The sequence below is a fragment of the Elaeis guineensis genome, chromosome 4 (assembly GCF_000442705.2).
Source record: "Elaeis guineensis isolate ETL-2024a chromosome 4, EG11, whole genome shotgun sequence".
NCBI lineage: Eukaryota > Viridiplantae > Streptophyta > Magnoliopsida > Arecales > Arecaceae > Elaeis > Elaeis guineensis.
Window position 1 is genome coordinate 138,899,312 of NC_025996.2, and position 9,829 is coordinate 138,909,140.

Consider the following 9,829-nt stretch of genomic DNA (forward strand, 5'->3'; position numbering starts at 1 on the left):
GTGTACACTTAAAATACTATAGAGGTATGATTGGCTCTCTATTATATTTAACTGCAAGTAGGCCTGATATCATGTTTAGTGTTTGTTTGTGTGCAAGATATCAATCTAATCCTAAAGAATCTCATTTGAATGCTGTTAAAAGAATCCTTAGATACTTAAATGGTACTCAAACTCTAGGGTTATGGTACTCTAAGGACTCACTAATTGATTTATTAGGATATTCAGATACTGATTTTGCTGGATGTAGATTAGATAGAAAAAGCACAAGTGGAACTTGCCAATTTCTTGAAGTTAACCTAATCTCCTGATTTAGCAAGAAACAAAATTTGATAGCACTGTCTACGGCTGAGGCCGAATACATTGCAGCCGGAAGTTGTTGTGCTCAAATCTTGTGGATTAAGCAACAACTCGAAGACTTTGGAATCAAACTTAATGAAACACCAATAAGATGTGACAACACAAGTGCCATAAATCTATCTAAAAATCTAATTCAACACTCAAGGTCCAAACATATTGAAATAAGACATCATTTTATAAGAGAACATGTTCAAAACAAAAATATAATTCTTGAATATGTTTGCACTGAAAATCAATTAGCTGATATCTTTACAAAGGCCCTTAGTGAGGATAGATTCTGTGAAATTAGGAGAAATCTAGGAATTCTTGATCCTTATGCCTAAATATTTCTTCAAATTCCAAAGATTTGATGTCAAAAATTTCTTTGAGCTCAATTTCCATCATCTCTCTTGGTCCTAAAAGCTCAAGATTATCATTCTCACAACCTATCTTTGAGCAAAATTCCTTCTCCCAAAATTTTAAATTTTTTTTCAAAATTTATTCATATTTTTTCTAAATTTTTTTGAGTTTCATGAGTCGACCCCCTAGGGTCGACCCTATGGCATACTTGAAATTATTGCCAACTTCCCACGGGCTCTTTCTTTTTAACTTGAAGCCTGTTCATGAGCCGACTCATTCTCTTCGTCTTCCTCCCTCCAAGAACCGTCATCCTCATCCTCATTCTCTCCAAAACCAAGGATTTAGCTCAAGAATATTCTCCCTTCTCCTCTCCACCACAAATCACCGCCTGGGAAAGGAGATTTTTGCATCTCTCTCCTTTGATTGAAGCGGTTGGAGCGTGCCCTAGCCTCCACCATTTTTCTCAAAACCGCCTCTTCTCTCCGCCAAAATCCCTCTCCATCCTTTTGTAACACTTCTTCTACTCATCCACTTGATCCTCCGAGTCTCCCTGCCTGCTGTTGTGGTGAGAATGGCTCCAAAGATGAAGCTCCCTCAGAGAAGAAAATTGGTCCGTGAGCTGGAAGAAAATGTCCGCAGAAAAAGGCAAGCTGCTCAGTCCTCCACTGCTCCCATTCCGGCTTCTGTGTCAGCTCAAGGTCCCTCTCAGTCTCCCCTTAGCCCTAGCAAAATCCCTTTATCTGATAGGAAGGTTGAAACCGGAAAGAATGTGGATTTTAGATTCTTTGAAAAAGAAGGTTTTACCTTTGGAACAAAAATAAAAAACCAGGGTTGGGGTTTTTACTGCTCTCTCAAGGAAGTCACTTTTGTAGACCTGGTTAGAGAATTTTATCAAAATCTGCATTATGGCAATGGAACAGTGACTTCTACAGTTAAGGGAGTTGATATCTGTCTGGATCCTATTACTTTGGGAGAGATACTTCACTTGCCCTGTGAGGGATATTCTTACATGGAACTCCCAGTGAAGGAAGAGGGAATCAGTGTAATTCTAGGAGGAACCTACTCGGGAAGTTTGAATAAATTGAAAGCCAAAATTTTATCAATTGAATTGAGGATCTTACATCAATTAGTGACAAAGCTCTTCTTCCCTAGGAGTGGTAGGCATGACCTCCTTTCTGGCAGAGATATTTGTATAATGTTTCATGTGATCACTCAAACCCCATTAAACCTCCCTGCATTAATGATTGAGGCCATAAGAGAGACACTGAACAGATCCAAGGCACATCTGCCTTTTGGTATGGCTCTCACACTAGTTTTCAAGAGGTTTGGAGTCAGTTTTGAGGGGGAGGCATCTGCTAAGCTTTCTCACGTAGACACCATCAACCAACACACTCTGCACCGCATGGGATTTACTAAAACTGATGGTGGTTGGATCAAGGGTTCTGAGGAGAGAGCTGAGGACAGAGTAGAAGACAGAGCTGAAGAAGAAGGTCCCTCATCTCCTCCCCATGACTTCAGGGCAGCATCTCTAGATATCCAGTTTGTTCCAGACCCAGAGGCTGGCCCTTCAGAGTTCACCAGGAGGCACACACCAGTACATCAGCCAGAGAGCAGAGCACCTCCTTCAGAATTTAGATTGGCTGATGATCAGATCAAGCAGATATCTCAGCGTGTGGCTTCCTTGCTTTCTCGACAGTGGAGCACTACTACATTTACACCAGGGTCCACTTCATCTGATCTGACCTTGATTCCCCATATCTCCACTGTATTTCAGTTGATCTCAGATCAGTCTATTCGGATTCAGCAGCTCAAGGATAGCATTTGAAGACTGACTGGGAGAGTTCTTGACTTGCAGGGGCAAGTCTTAGCTTTGGCCCATCCTCAGCCACAGGAGAGCTCTATTGAGGTCACAGACCTTACTGCAGAGGCTGGCAGGCTCAGAGGTGCTTTGGAGGGTGGTTATGAGTTATTGAGGAGAGAGATCAGAGGCTTGAGTGAGCATGCATCTACTCAGTTCACTGCTCTGCTTCAGTCTGTTTTAAGAGCACTGAACGTTCTTGATTCCATTAGACTCACTCTTTCAGACCAGTCCTTGGCCTCTCAATGTTCTCAGCCTCCTAGTTCATCTCGCTCACCTGCTCGTGGCAGAGGCAGACGGGGTAGAGGACGTTCTCTTGGTCGAGATCCATCATCTCCTCACCCTATCTCTGATGACTCCGATCCATCCAGTCATGAGCTTTACTAGATCCTAGGTGTTAGTCTCTTGTTCTTTCTAGGATCTGTATTTTGGGCCATGTAATGACATTAGCTAGCTGACTTTTATGTTATGAAATATGTATTGAAACAACTATGGTTTTAATCATCTTTTAATTATATATCTACTCTTTGTAATGATGTCAATCATCTTTTGGTTATATATCTTCTCTTTGTTGAAACAACTTCTCTTTGTTGATGATTCATATCTATGGTAATCTATGGCATATTTTGGTTAATGATTGCTGTATTCAGGGGGAGCAAACATTAATGATTAGCACTAGAAGTTTGAAGAAACACTAAAGAGAAAACGTATTCAGAAAAAGAGGGGGAGTTAACAATGTTTGATGATGTCAAAAAGGAGGAGAAATTAAAGAAAAAGAAACACATCAAAAGTAAAATTATAAATTATTAAAAATTAAAGAAAAAGAAACATATCAAAAGCAAAATTATAAATTATTAAAAGACTTGAAAATAAAATGAATGAATTGGGGAGAAATTAAAGAACAATATCAAAAGCAAAATTATTAAATGACTTAAACATACAATGAGTAAATTGCTAAGTACAATGCAAATGAGCAACCTTTAAAATTACTTCTTTAAACATGCTCTGATATGCTTTAAAATTTAACTTGCTCTGATACATCTTAAATTTGACATGCTCTGATATTCTTTACAAATTAATTCTTAGACATGTATTGGTATACTTAATTATTTTTGCTCTGATACTAAAACTAAATAATCAAATGAGAATGAGCAAATTTTTAAGATACAACTTGCTTTGATAATAAAAACAAATTTTCTACTCTAACACCAAAATCACATAATCCAATGAGCAACTTTTCAAATCTTTAAGCAAATGGGCAAACTATTTATGCATATGACCATTTGTATCACATGCCAAAAGAATCAATCTTCTTTTCAAGCAAATGCACTTATAATGCATCCTTTTGAAATTCATGATTCACATAAATACTTTTGTTCAAGTGTTTTGTCATCATCAAAAAGGGGGAGATTGTTGCTCCCTAGATTGATTTTGATGATTACAAAGCAGTTGAAGGGGTATCAATATTTTTTATTTTGAAAAAGTCTTTTTGCTCTTCAGGGGCAAAATCGTAATTTTATCAAAACCCTGATTTAATAGTATCAATTGGTAGAACAAAAGTTTTGTGATCTATTGGCGAAATTTTCATTATTTTTAGACTTGTATTTTGGAAGTTATGCATGTTTGAAATCCATGAGTCGACCCATGAGTCAGCTCATGGCACAATGAGCAGTTTGGCACGCAGAATTTTTGGCTTAGCACAACCTGTGAGTCGACTCATGAGTCGACCCTCAAGGCATGAGTCGACTCATGAGTCGACCCCTGCAGTTTTAAGCCAAAAATTACAGAACCCTGTTTTCTGGTTTTTTCAACAGAGGTCGACTCATGAGTCGACCCCTGAGGCATGAGTCGACTCATGAGTCGATCCCTGTGACGGAATTTTTCCGTAACGGCTAGTTTTTAAACCATTTTAAGTACTTTTAATGCTCATTTAATGTGATCTAACGGCTCTTTTTCAGTCTAGAATATTTTTCTCTATTTCTTAAAGCTATAAAAGGATTCAAAAGGTGGGAAACAAAAAAAGGGGATAGCAAGAGATTGAAAAGAAAAAGAAGAGCATTCAAGAGAGCATTCAAGAGCATTCAAAAGAGAAAATTTGAAAAAGGATTTCTCAAGTCAACTTTTCAGCCCTAATCAAGAGCTCATTTAAAGCTTTCAAGAAGCCATCAATCCAAGCTTACCAACTCCTCAAGCGCTCAATCAATTCTCCATCCACCTTGAGAAAATCCAAAAAGGGGCTTTTTCTCTTGAGTAAAGTGTATTTAAAGTTATATTCGCTCATTAAAGGAGCTTTTCTTGTACTTATTTGTGCTATAAATTATTTTACTCATTTTGAGTGATTGTTTTTGTTTTGGAGGGATTCCAAAACAAGAGAAGGTTGATCCGAACCTAGAATCGAAGTGTATTGGGTTGGCTTGTATCCGAAAAATAAGTGGACTAGCTTGGGATAGCTAGTGTCGGAGTTTTCGATGTTTGTATTCGGGTTGAATACAAGTTTAGTGGATTGGAATTTCCAAGTAGGAGCTTGGAGAGTGGATGTAGGTGCAAGGTTGGCACCGAACCACTATAAATCCTTTTGTTTGTGGTGTGCATAATTGCTTCTCTTTAACTCTTCATTATTTCCTTGCATTCTTGCTTTTGGCAATTAATCTTGAATTAAGGTTATTCTTCTCATTCATTTAGCTATTGACAAACATTTTTCATAAGTCATTAGTTAAGTTTAAAATTTTTAGAAACCCAATTCACCCCCCTCTTGGGTTGCATAGCTGGGCAACAGCAAGCTACAAAACATAGCAAGTAGCGACTGAGAGCAATAGGGAAGAGCAATTTGTTGGGGATCAATATCACTGCAACCTAGACAACACCTGTCTCTGATACCAATCACGCACCCTAGTACCACTTGGCTCTGGTACTAATTGTTGGAGATCTGGTATCACTTATTATAGTAAAAAGAAAGAAGAAATAGGATAGATATAATTAAATACATGGATTAGACCAAGATCTACCTTCATGGGGCATGCAAGCTTCCCTATGAGAAAGAAATAAGCACAAGCGAAGATCACACACTCTCAACTCTCATATATTAACGCTTTCTCTCAACCTGAAGCACTCACCCATACAATGCTCTCAAAGAAACCTCAAGGAGATCCTCTTACAGGCCTGTCAATCCAGGATCCTTGATGCCCTTGGATGCTTCTTGTGATGCTCTCAGCTACACATCATGCTACAACCTCTGCCCTTACACTCACAGTTACTACCACGATCGTTTTGGGATACCCTTGGTTGAGCTACACATCATGCTACAACCTCAGCCGCTACAGTTGATGCCCTAAGCGCTCTTAGCCACTCACGATCTCTCTCAGACCCTCGTTGAGATGTGTTGAGACACGTTCTACTGCACACTCTAATACCAATTTGTTGGGGATCAATATCACTGCAACCTAGATAACATCTATCTCTGATACCAATCATACATCCTGGTACCATCTGGCTTTGATATCAATTGTTGGAGAGGATCTGGTATTACTTTATTGCAACAAACAGAAAGAAGAAATAAAAGAGACACAATCAAATACATAGATTAGACCAAGGTCTATCTCTACAGGGCATATAAAGATTTTACTATAAAAAAAAATAATTACAAGAAGAGATCATAAACTCTCAACTCTCATAAATCTCTCTCTTTCAACAAGAAACTCTCACCTCTCAACCCTTATAAAAGCTTTCACAAAAATCCAGAAGAGACATAGGCCTACAGTATCAGGGTCTTCTAATGCCCTTGAACGCTTCCTGTTGCTCCAAGCTGCTATCTCAACCCGTTCTCTGCCTCTTGAGTGCTCTCAGCCGCTACTTTTATTCCACAAGGTGCTCTCTACGTCTCGACCTATTTGCCCCTGATAAAGGGCACAAATCTCAGTCTGGATCAAAAATAAGGCTTCAAAATGACTCAACTACCCTTTCCAGCCATTGGATCTTCATCGCTCGCATCCGTAGCCCTCAGATCGTGCAAAACACTTCCCAGATCGCCCCTTTGGATCACGCAAACAGGCTTGTAGACCATGATTTTTGTTTCATAAATCGAGCCGGTCCACGATGCTCGCATGGACCGTGCCTCTTCTCACGATCCATCATGGACCACATCAGACCTCCCACATTGGCCGTGCATGTGCACCCACACCTCGAATGCTCGCACTGGGCCATGCACCCATGCTGGGCCATGCACCCGCCTGGGCCACATGTCCCGTGCCTGGGCCGTGCGTCCTGTAGGCCTGCGCATGCCTGCAGGCCATGACCTACTATGGGCCTTCGCATGTCGCATCTCCAAACCTCCACATAAGGATTGCTTAAAGACGAACCAATCATAACATTCATCTTAACTTGAGGATTGAACAATGATGGCTAGTCTAGTTATTCCTTGATTGGGTTATCAAATAGGTTAGACATATATGTAAGGGATACGTTGATTTTGGAAAAATTTATTAACATCAAATAATATATCCATAACTTTATCATAGTTTTTAGGAATCACTAATGATGGAGAAAAACTATTCAGATAAATTAATTAATAGTTAATACTTGAGGTCCTAACAATATCATCAATAGGTATAATGGTTTCATTATCAATGACTTTAAATTTCATACTAAAAAGTGTGAAAAATTTAAAAAATTAGAATAGTGAAGTTATGGTGGAAGCAGATAGAAAGTGTTACTATGATATAGTAACAGATATTTTTAGAATGAATTATTATAAAAAATTTAAAATAGTATTATTTTGATGTGATTGGATTGATATAAACTCACCAAAGGGTTTGAAGAAAGATACAGATGGATTTACACTTGTACATTTTTTATGATTGATACAAACTAGTATGTTATTGAAGAATGATCCATTCATTCTTTCATCTCAAGATGGACAAATATTTTTTATACAAGACTTGAAAGATGAAGAGAGAACTGTTGTCATTAGAACAAAACCTAAGAATTTGTATGACATGAGAAAATGGTTGTAGTAGAACATGATGAGACTTATACTCAGTGTGTCTTATAATTTTGTCTCAACTGATGACCTAAATGCTACAAGTTTGGTTAGGATAAATATTGAAGGCGAGAATATTGTTTGATTCTTAATTGGTAAGAAATATTTAAAATATATACATATTGTATGAAATATTTTATTATATTATCATGTTCATTAATAAATATTATTTCTTATTAGTAATTCAATCAATATTATATTTATTATTTCATAATTTATGTTAACTGATTTTTATTTCTATTTATGCATGATAGGTCACATCATTCCTTGATGGAGATGATTCAATAGTGTTGACTTTCAGACTTCTTAGGCTGCATCATCCTTTGATCAACCCCAACAATCCAATGCTAGTCCTTCCACATCTGTGCAGCAGCTTGAGTCCTAGCATGATCCTCTTACTGATACTATCTAGATAAGGAGGTCAATACGGATGAGTTACATATTTAGGATAATTTGATTGAAATATTATATCCTCATGATTATTGATATTTAAATATTAACTTTTATATTGATTTTATTTCATTTCATGCATAATTAATGGTTTTGAATATGTTTTTTCCTTCTTTCAAGAGACTGAGGATGAGATGTAGACCCAAACGAGTAAGAGATGTGTGGCAACTAGCTAAGGGTGAGAGGATCGTTGTCAAGTGCAACCAAATGGGACAGCCTATCAAGAGGGTTGGTAACTTTATGATGAGCTTTTTAGAATTGGTTGCATGGAAGGGTCAACTCTGCTCACTCAATTATGGAAAATGGAATGATATGCTTCATGCATATAAGATTGAGCTTCTACGAGTAATATAGGTGAAGAAATGAACTTAGATTATATGTTAATTTGCTAACTATCATAATTAACTATTTTGATTTTATATTTTTATCCTTCTTTACTTTATTGTAGAGCTAATTTGTGCTCCCTCCAAATAGCCATGATTGGGTGCTGAAGTCCCTCAATCGAAAATAGAAAGAGTATGAGGCAAAGCTGAAGGGGGGCTACAATAAAGAGGGTATGATAGAGGAAGATGTTATTGGTACTTATCCTCTTGATGTATACCCTCATCAATGGAGAGAGCTTGTTCATTATTGGTTCTTCGAGAGGGAAAAGGTTGTGTACACTCATCATATCTTATATTTTGCTATTTACTAATGTGGATTGTACATATGTACAAAATATATCATACTGCTTATTTTATTTTGTAGACATATTTTGATATTGGTAGAGCTACATGAGTAGCTTAGTCTATTCCACATACATTAAGATCCAAGTGTTATGCACGATGTAAACAAAAATTCATATACTTCTTTCAAACTCTTTGCTAGACTAATTTGATTTATATAGATATACTTATACTTCGGTTGATGTGAGTCAGGATGCCTGAATTTCTAGCTTGTCTCTATTCTGTTGGCCGACATACATCAGTATGGAGGTGGATGACCATCTACGAGTTTGTAACTTGATCATTGCCAACAATAGGGGCTACAGAGCACATGATGTCATCCATCTCTTTGGCGGTCAGCTCGTTGATTGGATTCTTGCTATCATGATTTTCATCCATCAAAGTCAGTACTTAAGGGTGTGGGGCCGATCATGTTGCCCTAAGGTTCCTACAAAGAGACCTTATCAAGATGTATAGGCTCGTGCCAGATAGGAAAATCGAGGCTGCTGGAATCTGGAGAGTGACTGTTCATCATAGGATAAGGCTCTCTCTTTGAAAGATTGCTTGGGATCGGCTTCTGATGCATATGTTACTTAAAGATAAGGGCATAGAGCTTCTGGTTGCTTGCTCAATTTGTGGGCTAGAGGAGTCGATGGAGCATGTCCTCTTGCATTGTCCAAGGATGAGATTGATTTGGAGGATGATGGGTGGTTAATCTTAAGAGATGAGTAGCGGCCCTTGGTTGGATCTCTTCTTGGATGTGATCTATTAGAGTATAAGCGAGGTATCGACCTGTATCTAAGAAGGCAAGATGGCGTGTATCATCTATCAGATCTGACTTTCCAGGAACAACCTGATCTTCGAAGCCCAGGTTGTGCCTGTGCATCTAGTGCTGGAGAGAGTCTTTTGCTTAGTTACGGAGTACAACTATTTCGACTTGGACAATCAAATAATTAGTATTATTTCTCAAATAAAGTTTCTTATATTTCATATGGATATTATAATCATTTTCAAGCAATTGTTTCAAACTTAAATATTACTTTTCATATCTGGAACATATTATACATCAGAAATAAATTGATGATT

At 37.8% G+C, this 9,829-nt stretch overlaps 1 pseudogene; it reads left to right on the top strand.

The window, feature by feature from the left end:
* The first annotated feature begins 8,168 nt into the window (after positions 1-8,168).
* LOC140857421 (uncharacterized) lies at positions 8,169-8,906 on the top strand (annotated as a pseudogene).
* The last annotated feature ends 923 nt before the right edge of the window (positions 8,907-9,829 follow it).